Raw genomic sequence first — 12,214 nt, forward strand, 5'->3', positions numbered from 1 at the left:
AGGAAGCTAGTCAAGGGAGTCAGGTGGGGGGGATGCATACAGCCAGTATATGGCAGGGGTCGGGTTACAGAGGGGTGTTGTTACTAGGGGGGGAGGGGAGAAGTTATTCTGCTGACATGGGAGGGATCTAAAGTAGGTGACAGAGCGGAGGTCGGGGGTGGGAACTACCAGGAGGCGAACTGGGAGGGGTGCGGCACATGGGCTGGGGACGGGCCCAAGAAGGCGGATGGTTGATCGGCAAGGTGGGGGGGGGGGGGGGGGGGGGGGGCAGGTGCCCTCCAACCAGGCTGATCACCTGGAATGTCAGGGGACTAAACGGGCCAGTCAAGAGGGCGCGTGTGTTCGCGCATTTGTGGGCTCTAAAGGCGGACGTAATCATGCTGCAGGAGACACATCTGAAAGTGACTGACCAGACCAGACTAAGGAAGGGCTGGATTAGCCAGGACTTCCACTCGGGCTGGAAGTCTAAGTCCAGGGGATGGCAATCATTTAAAAAAAATAAAAAATTTAGTGTACCCAATCATTTTTCCAATTAAGGGGCAATTTAGAGTGGCCAATCCACCTAGCTTGCACGTTTTTGGGTTATAGGGGTGAAACCCACAGAAACACGGGGAGAACGTGCAAACTCCACATGGACAGTGAACCAGAGCAGGGATCGAACCTGGGACCTCAGCGCCGTGAGGCCGCAGTGCTAACCTATTGCGTCACCGTGCTGCCCCGGGGATGGCAATCATGATTAATAAACTTGTTCAATTTGAGGCGGAGGGCACAATTGCAGACGGAAGAGGTAGATTTCTTATGGTCCGTGGTACGCTTGAGGGAGTGAGGGTAGTCCTGGTGAATGTATATGCTCCAAATTGGGACGACGCTGACTTCATTAAAGAGTGCTGGGGAAAATCCCAGACTTAGATTCACGCAAGCTGATGATGGGTGGGGACTTCAACACGGTCCTCGACCCCGGACTAGACAGGTCATGGCTCCAGAACGGGTAGGCTCCCAGCGATGGCAAGGGAACTGAGGGGGTTCATGGAGAAGATTGGGAGGGGGGGTAGACCCATGGAGAGGCAGACAGCCGACGGGGAGGGAATATTCGTTCTACTTGCATGTTCATAAAGTATACTCTAGAATCGATTTTTTCATCATGAGCAGGGACTGTGTTGGCAGAGTAAAAAACACAGAGTACTCGGCAATCACCATCTCGGATCATGCCCCACACTGGGTTGACCTGCAGGTCTGCAAAGGGAGCTACCAACGCCCGCAGTGGAGGTTTGGACGTAGGATTGCTAGCGGAGGAGGAGGGCTGCGAGAGACTGTGGAAGTGCATGTAGGACTACCTGCAGGTTAATGACACAGAGGAAGTCTCAGCAGCGACCCTGTGGGAGGTGGTGGTACGGGGGGGAGCTGACTTCAATTTGGGCCCACAGAGATAGAACAGACAGAGCGGAAATGGACAGACTAGTCAAGGAGATCCACTGGACAGATAGGGAATACGCAGAGGCCCCGAGGGAGGACCAACTTAGAGCTAGATGGAGACTGCAGGCCGAGCTGGGAGTGTTGTCCACGAGCATAGCAGTGGAACAACTCAGGAAGGCAAAGGGTGTGGTCTGTGAGCATGGGGAGAAAGCTAGTAGAATGCTTTTGCAGCAACTCGGAAGGAAGGAGGCGGCCAGAGAAATACAGCAAGTTCTATACCTCGGAATCCCCTGGGGAGCTGGAGGAGATGAAGCATTTCTTAGATGGACTGACCTTCCCAAAAGTGGGTAGGGGGCTGGTAGACGGACTGGGGGCCCCGATCAGAGCTGAGGAAGTACTGGGGGGCTTGAAGGCCATGCAGTTGGGTAAATCCCCGGGGCCAGATGGATACCCAGTGGAGTTCTATAAAAAGTTCTCGGAGATTGTGGGGCCGGTGCTGACTACGGTATTTAACGAGGCGAGGGACTCTACCCCCGACGATGCCACAGGCTACGATTTCGCTGATATTAAAACGGGATAAAGACCCGGAGGCGTGTGGGTCAGACAGACCAATCTCCCTGATCAACCTAGACGCCAAGCTTCTGGCTAAGGTCTTGGCGCTTAGAATTGAGGACTATGTCCCGGAGGTGATTGGGGAAAACCAAACAGGGTTTGTTAAAGGCAGACAACTGGTAGCCAACTTGAGAAGACTATTGATGAGACCATCAATTCACGCGACACGTGGTTAGAAGTGAACAGTGGTTTTAATCGTCTTACAACAGAGCCTGCCTGTGATGAGATGAACTCTAGATGAACTGGCAGGAAGGCTCAGACTACCAAGCTTTATACAACCAGTGGGGTGGAGGAGTCATGGGCGGAGCCAAGGGTGGAACCCAGTACAAACTTTGGTACATTCCCAATACACCTCCCCCTAGGGGCAGAGCCGCGCAACTGCTCGTGTGCCGAGCTTACAGAGGCAAGGTACAACATGTGTGATAACAGTGTGAATTATGCTATTATGATTCACCACATTCACCCCCTGCAAAAAAATCAAGTCCGGTGGGGGTGATGGTTTATAGATTGAGCCTGTCCGGTGGTCGAGTTGTCCGTTGTGATCGGCGGAGCACCGGAGTTGCAGTCTCTTATGGTGGCTGGATGATCACGGTCGGTTGGGGTACGATGGCGGACTCCGGGGGTGATTCCGTCCGAGCTTCGTACCCGTCTGGTTCGACTGGGGAGTGGGGGCGGTGGGAGCTTGCGGGTGCGGGTGCGCGGAACATGTGTAGCGAATTGGTAGGCGCGGGGGCGTGGGGCGCTGCGAGTTGGGTGGGTACCTCGACGGTGGTAGTGGTGGGGTTTGATCCTGCAGGCGCTAGGTCCCGGAGGGATACGGTGTCCTGACGGCCGTCAGGGAACTCTATGAAGGCGTATTGGGGGTTCGAGTGTAGTAGGAGCACTTTTTCCACAAGCGGGTCAGTTTTGTGTGCCCTGATGTGCTTCCTGAGGAGCACTGGGCCCGGTGTCTTCAACCATGCCGGGAGCGAAACCCCCGTGGTAGTGCCCCTGGAAAAGATAAAGAGCCGATCGTGAGGGGTCTGATTGGTGGCGGTACACAAGAGGGACCTAATAGCATGGAGCGCGTCTGGGAGGACTTCTTGCCAATGGGAGATCGGGAGATTCCTGGACCGGAGGGTCAGTAGGACGGTCTTCCAGACCGTCGCATTCTCCCTCTCCACCTGCCCGTTCCCCCTGGGGTTATAGCTGGTAGTCCTGCTCGAGGCGATGCTCTTGTCGAGCAGGTACTGACGCAGCTCGTCGCTCATGAAGGACGAACGCCGGTCGCTGTGTACATAGCTGGGGAAACCAAACAGGGTGAAGATACTATGCAGGGCCCTGATGACCGTGTGGGAGGTCATGTCGGGGCACGGAAAGCAAAAGGGAATCGGGAGAACTCGTCGATGACATTTAGGAAGTACACATTCTGGTTAGTCGAGGGGAGTTGCCCTTTGAAATCGATAGCGAGGCGTTCAAAGGGCCGAGAAGCCTTGATCAGGTGGGCCCTGTCTGGTCTGTAGAAGTGCGGTTTGCACTCCGCGCAGATCTTGCAATCCCTGGTGACGGTTTTTACCTCCTCGGTTGAGAAAGGCAGATTTCAGGCTTTAATTTAGTGGGCGAGCCAGGTGACCCCCGGGTGGCAGATGTCATTGTGGATGGCTTTTAAGCGGTCGCTCTGCGTGCTGGCGCACGTGCCGCGGGACAGGGCATCTGGGGGCTCGTTGAGCTTCCCCGGTCGATACATAATATCGTATTTGTAGGTGGAGAGCTCGATCCTCCAACTCAGAATTTTATCATTTTTAATTTTGCCCCATTGCGAGTTGTCAAACATGAAGGCAACCGATCTTGTGCTTCCTTTTCGACCGAGGACTGTCGAAGTTCCGAAGCGGAGAGGGTTCGGGAGAAAAATGCGACTGGTCTCCCTCCCTGATTTAATGTGGCTGCAAGAGGTACCTCTGAGGCATCGCTCTCAACCTGGAAAGGGATGGATTCATCCACCGCCCGCATGGCAGCTTTGGCAATGTCCTCCTTGATGCAGTTGAAGGCCTGACGGGCCTCAGCTGACAGGGGAAATCGTGTGGCCTTAAAGAGTGGGCGGGCTTTGTCCGCATATTGAGGGACGCTTTGAGCATAATATGAAAAGAACCCCAGGCACCATTTGAGGACCCTGGGACAATGAGGGAGAGGGAGTTCTAAGAGCATACGGTCCGGGTCGGGGCCCAGGACTCCGTTTTCCACGACATAGCCGAGGATGGCTAGTCTGGTTGTGCGGAAAACGCATTTCTCCTTGTTGTACGTGAGATTAAGCTTCTGGGCCGTCTGGAGAAATCGATTGAGGTTGGCATCGTGGTCCTGCTGGTCATAGCCGCAGATGGTGACGTTATCCAAGTACGGAAACATGGCCCGCAGCCCATACTGGTCCACCATTCGGTCCATTGCTCGTTGGAACACCGAGACCCCATTTGTGACGCCAAAGGGAACCCGGAGGAAGTGGAAGAGGCAGCCATCGGCCTCGAACGCCGTGAAGTGGCGGTCCTCCGGGCGGATTGGGAGCTGGTCGTATGCAGACTTCAGATCCACCGTGGAGAAAATACGATACTGGGCTATCTGATTCACCATGTCTGCGATCCTGGGGAGGGGGTACGCGTCGAGGAGCGTAAACTGATTAATAGTCTGACTATAGTCTACTACCATACGGAATTTTTCCCCGGTCTTGACGACCACCACCTGAGCTCTCCAGGGACTGTTACTGGCCTCTATGATCCCCTCACGTAGGAACCTCCGGACCTCGGTTTGAATGAACACCCTGTCCTGTAGGCTGTACCGCCTGCTGCGAGTGGCTATGGGTTTACAGTCCGGAGTGAGATTGGCAAAGAGATGGACGGGGGGGATTTGCAGCATGGCTAGGCTGCAGATAGTGAGTGGGGCTAGAGGTCCGCCGAAGCTGAGGGTTGAGACTCTTGAGATTGCACTGAAAATCGAGTCCCAGTAAGAGTAGGGCGCAGAGTTCGGGCAGGACGTATAGTCGAAAATTAGAGTAACTAGCGCCTTGGATCGTTAGAGTCGCGACGGTGCGTCCTTGGATGTGGACAGAGTGGGAACCCGAAGCGAGGGAGATAGTTTGCCGTGCAGGAAAAACAGGGAGCGAACATCGTCTTACCAGATCTGGGTGTACGAAGCTCTCGGTGCTCCCGGAGTCGAAAAGGCACGGTGCACTGTACCCGTTGATTTGGACCATAGAGTTGTGGAGATGTTTTGGGCACGATTGGTCCAGTGTGACTGCGTTGAGTTGCGGGTCGTCGGCGGCTCGGTCGGCTGCGCTGGGGTGGCCCCGCGATGAGTGCCCGCTGAGGTCGCAGTCTTCAATCAAATTTTCTGAGTTTGGAGAGGATGGAGCCCAAGATAGCCGCCCCCGTGGATCGCACGTGGCGGGAGGCGAGGAAGATGGCGTCCAAGATGGTGGCCCCCATGAGTCGCACGTGGTCGGCCGCGTGGTGGGGGTCCACCAAGATGGCGGCCCCCATGGATCGCACGTGGCGGGCGGGGGCGGAGTCGGGGTATAGGCCGCAGCGTTCCGGGGCCTGCGAGTGCGGAAAGCGGTTGCTTTGTGCCGCGGGAGGGTTAGGGGCTGGGGCCTCCCTTGCCAGACACACTCTGGCGTAGTGACCTTTTCGCCCGCAGCTGCTGCAGGTCGCGTTGCGGGCCGGGCAGTGCTGCCGCGGGTGCTGGAACTGGCCACAAAAGTGGCAGGCTGGGGCAGCATGGTGGCTGGGTGGCTGCGCGGCGCAGTCCTGGGGCAGTCGCTGGTCGGGGGCCCATGACGGGGTCGCGGAGTCCGCAGGAAACAAGGTGAGGCTACGAAACGAGACCTCCACAGTTGTAGCGAGTTCAACAGTTTCTCCTAAATTTTGAGCCCCTTTTTCCAGCAGTCGCAGGCACACGTAATTCGACCTAAGGCCTGTAACAAAGACATCGCAGACAGCAAGTTCTCTATGTTCAGCGGCATTTACTGCCTGGTAATTACAGTCTCGGGATAAGGCTTTTCAGTCTCTTAGAAATTCTTCTAGCGATTCTGTGGGGCACTGGCGGCGAGTAGTAAAAACGTGGCACGCGTAGACCTCATTGACGGGCCTCACGTACATTTTGGCGAGTAGGGCCAGGGCCTCTGTATATGAGCCGGTATAATTTAACAGAGTAGATATACGATGGCTCACCCTTGCGTGCAGTAGGCTGAGTTTCTGCTCCTCTGTCGTTTCTGGGGTGCTTGCTTCCGCCAGGTAGGCCTTAATACATCGGAGCCAATGTGAAAAGATTTATTTTGCCTCTGCATCCTGTGGGTCGAGTTCCAGTCGATCAGGCTTGAGGGCTGATTCCATAGTCGTTCCTTCCTGTTTCTTAAGACGATTAAATTGATGAGACCATCAATTCACGCGACACGTGGTTAGAAGTGAACAGTGGTTTTAATCGTCTTACAACAGAGCCTGCCTGTGACGAGATGAACTCTAGATGAACTGGCAGGCAGGCTCCGACTGCCCAGCTTTATACAACCAGTGGGGGGGGGGGGGGGGGTGGAGTCATGGGCGGAGCCAAGGGTGGAGCCCAGTACAAACTTCCGTACATTCCCAGTACACCTCCCCCTAGGGGCAGAGCCGCGCAACTGCTCGTGTGCCGAGCTTACAGAGGCATGGTACAACATGTGTGATAACAGTGCGAATTATGCTATTATGATTCACCACAACTACTCAATGTGATCATGATGCCCCCGGAGGGCAGAGAGGTAGGGGCAGTGGTGGCAATGGATGCCGAGAAGGCCTTTGACCGAGTGGAGTGGGACTATTTGTGGGAGGTTTGGGTTCGGGGAGGGCTTTGTTGACTGGGTTACACTTTTGTACCAGGCCCCAAAATCTAGCGTTGATGTGTTGGCTTGTGTAGGCTGGAGAGATGAACAGACACTTCCAACACAGATGAAGGTTCAACTCAATTTATTAACTACTTCTAACTAACTAACACACGATGACTGTGGGTCTAAATAATGCTAACTTAAACTAGAGACCTAAGCCTTGTCCGAACCAGTTGATTCTCTCAGCACGTGTTGTGAGTCCGTGCTGGGCTGAATAAGTTCCTGTTACACTCAGAGGCAGCGCCCAGAATGAGCGGGAACCGTGATGCCCTCTGCCTTTATAGTGTGTGTATTCTAACTGGTGATTGGCTGTAGTGTTTGTACATGTTGATTGGTCCCTGTGTGCTGGAAATTGTAGTGTCGGGCGAAGCCGGCCCATTCCTGGCTCGCAAAACAGGGGCCATTGTCCGACATGACCGTCAGCGAAATGCCATGTCGGGCAAATGTCTCCTTACATGCCCTGATCACTTACATAGAATTTATTTACAGTGCAGAAGGAGGCCATTCGGCCCATCGAGTCTGCACCGGCTCTTGGAAAGAGCACCCTACCACCTACCCAAGGTCAACACCTCCACCCTATACCCATAACTCAGTAACCCCACCCAACACTAATGGCATTCTTGGACACTAAGGGCAATTTATCATGGCCAATCCACCTAACCCGCATATCTTTGGACTGTGGGAGGAAACCGGAGCACCCGGAGGAAACCCACGCACACACGGGGAGGATGTGCAGACTCCGCACAGACAGTGACCCAAGCCGGAATCGAACCTGGGAGCCTGGAGCTGTGAAGCGATTGTGCTATCCATAATGCTACCATGCTGCCCAGCCGAGGATGTGAGGCCGTGCAGCCTGATGACCTCCGGGTAACTGGAAAAGTAGTCGATGATGATGACGTAGTCCCTGCCCAATGCATGGAACAAGTCGATGCCCACTTTGGTCCAAGGCGCTGTGACGAGCTCATGGGGCATCAGGGTCTCCCGTGGTTGGGCGGGCTGAAAACGCTGGCAGGTGGAGCAGTTGAGCACCACATTGGCGATGTCATCATTGATTCCCGGCCAGTAGACGACCTCTCTGGCCCTGCGGCGGCACTCCTCGATCTCTCATGGAGTTGCTCCAACACCAGCTGGCGCATGCTTTGTGGGACGACGATGCAATCCAATTTCAGGAGCACCCCGTCGACAACCGCCAGGTCATCGTGGACGTTGTAAAATTGCGGGCATTGGCCCTTGAGTCACTCGTCCGACATTAGGCGCATCACCCGCTGCAGAAGTGGATCAGCCGCTGTCTTGCGGCGAATTTGCATCAGTCGTGCATCTGTAGCTGGCAAATGTGAGGCTGCAAACTGGACGTGAGCGTCTATTTGGCAAATGAAGCCGTCATGATCACATGGAGTTGTGATCGACCTTGAGAAAGCATCGACAACGGCAAGGTCTTTGCCCGGGGTATAGATCATTTGAAAGTTGTACCTGCACAGCTTGAGTAAGATATGCTGGAGGCGAGGCATCGTATCATTCAGGTCCTTCTTGATAATATTTACAAGGGTAGCGGTGGTCTGTTTCAACCGTGAACTGCGGAAGCCCATAGACGTAGTTGTGGAACTTCACGACTCCGGTGAGAAGGTCGAGATACTCTTTCTCGATTTGCGCATAGCGCTGCTCTGTTGGAGTCATCGCCCGTGATGCATACGGAACGGGGGCCCATGACAAGGCCTTGTCCCGTTGCTGGAGCACGACACCAATGCCTGACTGACTGGCATCAGTGGAGATTTTGGTCTCTTTTGTCGGGTCGAAAAAAGCCAACACTGGGGCCGTGGAAAGCTTGGCCTTCAGTTCCTGCCATTCACACTCGTGAGCAGGGAGTCATTGGAAATCTGTGGTTTTGCGAATCAGGTCTCTGAGGGCCGTGGTGTGTGAAGCAAGATTCGGGATGAACTTCCCAAGGAAGTTCACCATCCCTAGGAACCGGAGAACCGCTTTCCTGTCCTTGGGCGTCTTCATGGACGTGATTGCTGCAATCTTGTCCACGTCCGGACGCACCCCCTGGTGGGAGATGTGATCCCCCAGAAACTTGATACTGGACTGGCCGAAGGAGCACTTGGCCCTATTGAGGCGGAGGCCGTGTTCGTGGATGCGGCTGAAAACACGCTGAAGGCGGGCAGTGTGTTCCTGCGGGGTGGTTGACCAGACGATAATATCGTCTACATAGACCCGGACGGCGTCGATCCCCTCCATCATCTGCTCCATGATCCGGTGGAAGACTTCGGACACAGAGATGATGCCGAACTGCATCCGGTTGTAGCAGAACCTGCCAAAGGGTGTGTTGAACGTACACAGCTTCCTGCTTGACTCATCTAGTTGGATCTGCCAGAAGCCCTTCGAGGAATCCAGTTTTGAGAATAGCTTGGAGTGGGCCATCTCGGACGTGAGCTCCTCCCATTTCGGAATCGCATAGTGCTCCCGCATGATATTCTGATTTAAATCTTTAGGATCAATACAGATCTGCAGCTCGCCGGACGGCTTCTTGACGCTTACCCAGTCTGCGGGTTCCGTGACCCTAGAGATGACTCCTTGGTCCTGGAGGTCCTGGACCTGTTGCTTGAGACAGTCCTTGAGGGGCGCTGGGACTCTGCGAGGTGCGTGAACGACAGGCGTGGCGTTGGGCTTGAGTAAGATTTTATACGTGTATAGGAGCGTGCCCATGCCTTCGAAAACATCATGGTATTGTTGGATGATGGAGTCGAGCTGCGCCCTGAAGTCTGTGTCAGAGGATGCAGGTGTGTCGCTTGAAGAGAGAGAGTGTACTCTCTGCACTAAGTGGAGCAGCTTGCATGCCTGCGCACCAAGCAAGGAGGCTTTTGAGGCAGCAACAGTCTCGAACGGGAGAATGACTGTGTCAGCACGATGTGTCACCTCAAGGCGGCAGGAGCCGCTGGCGGCGATGGAATTGCCATTGTAGTCGAGCAATTTACACGCGGATGGCAGGACAGCAGGCTGTATGCAGAGCTTGCGGAAATCAGAGGACGTGATGAGATTGGCAGAAGTGCCAGTGTCCAGGCGGAACCTGACAGGGGACTAGTTGACCATAAGGGTGGCACACCACTCATCATCCTGACTGACGCTGTGGACGTGGACAGGTTCAGTGCCACAGTTGGGGGACATCCTGTTGGTAGTAATGACGCCGATTTGGAACGGGACCTGTGGGTCATTGCAGGCATAGTCGGAATCAAGGTGTAGAGTAGATTCATCGATGGCAGGCTGGATAGCCCTGACGTCTCTGTGGGGCTGGGTGGACCTTCGAAAAGCAGCAGGCATGGAAGATCTACACATTGCAGTGTAGTGGCCTCGTTTGCCACACTGCAGGCAGCGTCGGGACTTCGCGGGACATTGCCCCTTTAAGTGGGTGGAGCCGCAGTTGCCGCACGCCGGAGCGTTGGGACGTTTGTCGCGCCACCTGCGCGAAGCGGTCCGTGACGTCAGCGTGCTCGCTGCGTGTGGGCGCAGGACTCCGCGAAAAACGCATGAAATGGCCGCCATCATTCAGGTCCAGAGCCTGAAGAGATTTTATCATCTGGATCCTTTCTGCCTCGTAGGGGGCTTGCCGCGCCGTTTCAGCAGCCTGGATGCATGAGTAGCGCGTGGAGGCATGCTCGTGAAGCACACAGGTCTCAATGGCCATGGAGAGAGTGAGCTGCTTTAATTTTAGTAGCTGCTGGCGCAGGGGCTCAGATTGAACACCAAAAACAATCTGGTCACGGAGCATGGAGTCAGAGGTGAACCCGTAGTTGCAGGACTGCGCAAGTTCGTGGAGGTGGGTGATAAAGGACTGTAAAGGCTCGTCCTTACCCTGAGTTCGCTGCTGAAACATGTATCTCTTGAAGCTCTCGTTGACCTCGACCGCGCAGTGGCTGTTGAACTTCAGAATTATGGTCTTGAACTTCGATTTGTCCTCCCCCTCATCGAAGGTGAGCGAGTTGTAAATGTGCAGAGCGTGGTCACCGGCTGTGAAGAGGAAGAGAGCAACCTTACGTGCGTCCGAGGCAGCTTCCAGGCCCCTGGCTTCGAGGTACAGCTGGAAGCGCTGTTTGAAAAGTTTCCAGTTGGAGCCCAGATTCCCTGCAATGCGGAGAGGCGGTGGCGGGCGAACGGAGTCCATTCTGTAGGATGGCTGGAGACTGGTGGAAGGCAAATCACTGAAGGGTAGGTCTCAGCAGTGCGAGCGTTCCTCAACTCCTGGTATCATGATGTGTTGGCTAGTGTAGGCTGGAGAGATGAACAGACACTTCCAACACAGATGAAGGTTCAACTCAGTTTTATTAACTACTTCTAACACACGATGACTGTGGGTCTAAATAATGCTAACTTGAACTAGAGACCTAAGCCTTGTCCGAACCAGTTGATTCTCTCAGCACGTATTGTGAGTCCGTGCTTGGCTGAATAAGTTCCTGTTACACTCAGAGGCAGCACCCAGAATGAGCAGGAACCGTGGTGCCCTCTGCCTTTATAGTGTGTGTATTCTAACTGGTGATTGGCTGCAGTGTTTGTACATGTTGATTGGTCCCTGTGTGTGTCCATCAGTGTGTGTCTGCACCATGATATATTGGTATATATTATGACAAGCGTGAGGACGAATAAGACAACATCAGAGAACTTTAGACTACACCGGGGGACCAGACAGGGATGTCCACTCTCCCCGTTGCTGTTTGTACTGGCCATAGAACCTCTGCCGATTGCCTTGGGAGCTGCGAGGGGGGTGGAAGGGAATGACCAGGGGAGGGGTGGAACACAGGGTTTCGCTGTACGTGGACGACCTGCTCTTGTACGTAGCGGACCCGCTGGCTGGGATGGACAGTGTACTCGGAATATTGAGAGAATTTGGCAGAGAACATGACTAAGAGTGAGATGTTTGTAGTGCAGGCGAGGGGCCAGGAGAACAGGTTGATGGGGCTGCCATTTAGGATGGTCGGAGAAAGTGTCCGATACTTAGGGATACAGGCGGCATGAGACTGGGGCAGGCTGCATAAGCTAAATTTGACTAGAGTGGTGGAGCAAATGAAGAGTGAGTTTAGGAGATGGGATGCACAGATAAGCAGGTTATTGCTAACAAGTGTCATTTGACAGCGCTGTTAATGACCCCTTCCATCACTTTTCTAATGATCGGGAATAGACTGATTGGGGCGGTAATTGGCTGGACTGGATTTGTCCTCTTTCTTATCTTCCACATTTCTGGTAAATGGCAGTTGTAGCTGCGCTGGAACAGCTTGGCTAGGGGCGCGACAAGTTCTGGAGTGCATTCTTCAATACTAT

The 12,214-nt window shown here is 54.4% G+C and overlaps 1 protein-coding gene across 1 annotated transcript in view; it reads left to right on the top strand.

Annotated features, from left to right (window-relative positions):
* dnah1 (dynein, axonemal, heavy chain 1) overlaps positions 1-12,214 on the top strand; it is a 995,196-nt gene that overhangs the window by 76,515 nt on the left and 906,467 nt on the right.

This window comes from Scyliorhinus canicula, chromosome 11, assembly GCF_902713615.1.
Source record: "Scyliorhinus canicula chromosome 11, sScyCan1.1, whole genome shotgun sequence".
NCBI lineage: Eukaryota > Metazoa > Chordata > Chondrichthyes > Carcharhiniformes > Scyliorhinidae > Scyliorhinus > Scyliorhinus canicula.